Genomic DNA, 1,900 nt, shown 5'->3' with positions numbered 1-1,900 from the left:
CCATGCAGTCAGGGCCTCCTCGGGAGCTTCTCTCATCCAAATCATACAACTCTCCACAGACTCGTTCACCCAGGGAGGAAGAGAATGGCTCTACCAACCAAATTTTGGAGTGGCTTGCCTTAAAGACCTATAGTGTACCCCCTTCTATCTCTGCTCCAGTCGCATATGCTAATGACGCAGAGGTCGGGGTATTGGAAGGGTCCATCCCCCCTGACAAATGCGAACAGAAGGCTTAGGAGGCGGTTCATGAAGATGAAATTGACGCTCCATTCATCCTGGTTTCTCGCAGGAGAAGTGGTCGTAAGACAACGATGTCACATTAATACCCATCATCGATGTTTTTTGTGTGGAATATAAGGGGTCTGAATAGTTCTAGGCGTCAGGAATTTACAAAAGAATTGATCACCATCCATAGCCACTTTTTGGAGCATTCTTGGAAACACATATTCAATCTAATAATGCAAGCAGAGTTGCAACTATTCCAGTTGGCTGGAAGTATTTTGGAAAAATTGATCACCACAACTCTACGAGGATTGTAGTGTGTTGGGACCCCTCTCTCTCCTTAGTAGTGTACTAGTCCTCTGCTCAGCTTGTTACATGCGGTATCTATATTCCCTCTTTAAGTTTAAGTCTTACTGTTTCTTTTGCTTACGGACACAATCTGCCAGAGGATCGAGTGCCATTATGGGAGGAGTTGATTTTTCTCCATGATAATACTCCAGTTAGCCGCTGCCCCTAGGCGGTGGTCGGTGACTTCAACCAAATCCCTTGGCTTGATCATCATTCCCACCATTTTCACCAAGGAGTTGATACTACTGGCATTGACGAATTCAATTTGACACTGCAGGATTTTGAGCTCTTCGAGGCTCAAGCTCAAGGACTTCCCTTCAATTGTTGGAACAACCAAGAGGACAATGCCACCTCTAAGAAAATTGATCATGCACTCATTAATCAAGCGTGGGCTTCTTCGAACCCATAATCTTTTGCTGACTTTATGGCGCCTCAACAATCGGACCATGCGGCTTGCCTATTTCATGTTCCTGCAATGAGGTGTTCTATTAGGAAGCCGTTTAAGTTCTTCCACCATGTCATAAATCACCTGGAGTTCCGCCAGTCCATCTCTCAGGAATCGTCACCTGCCTCTATTCTTGGTACCTCTCAGTTCAAACGGGTCAGATCTCTCAAAAAGCTTAAGAACGTTCTCCGGAAACTGAATAAGCGCCACTATAGTGGAATAACTCAAAGGGTCAAAAGCCAAGCAGAAAAAGTGGCTAATCTGAAGAGAATTCTTCTCTCATCACCGGATGTTCAAACTGCTACTAAGGAGCATCAGGAGAGAGTTCAATGGCAGATTCTACTCAATGTTGAGGAAAAATTCTTCAGACATAAATCGCGAGTTATCTGGCTGAACCTGGGAGACAAGAGCACCTCCTTTTTCATAAATCTGTCCTGGAACGAGCTGCTAGGAATCAAATTCATCTTTTGTATGATGGATATCGCCGAATTATGAATGTGAATGAGATTAAAACCTTTGTTGCTGCTTATTTTTGAGGGTATTTTGGGCCAAACGGATATGCATACTTCAGGTGCGTCAGTGGAGATGCTTAAAGAGCTTATTCCTTTCCGATGCTCGGAAACACAAGGACAGCTTTTAGTAAGTCATGTCTCTCTGGAGGAAATTGAATCAGTTCTCAAGGCAATGCCTCTCAACAAAAGTCCTGGTCCTGATGGTTTCTCGGTTGAGTTCTTTCGAGCCACTTGGGACATTGTAGGAAAGGAGGTTGTTGATGCTGTTCAGTAATTCTTTCGAAATGGGCGCCTTCTAAGGGACATCAATACCACAATCTTAGCCCTCATCCCAAAAGTACCTCAAGCAAGTCATCTATGGGATTTCAGGCCT

Source organism: Camelina sativa, chromosome 18 (assembly GCF_030686135.1).
Source record: "Camelina sativa cultivar CO46 ecotype springtype chromosome 18, ASM3068613v1".
NCBI classification, from domain to species: domain Eukaryota; kingdom Viridiplantae; phylum Streptophyta; class Magnoliopsida; order Brassicales; family Brassicaceae; genus Camelina; species Camelina sativa.
Note: the sequence above shows the minus strand (reverse complement) of the source record.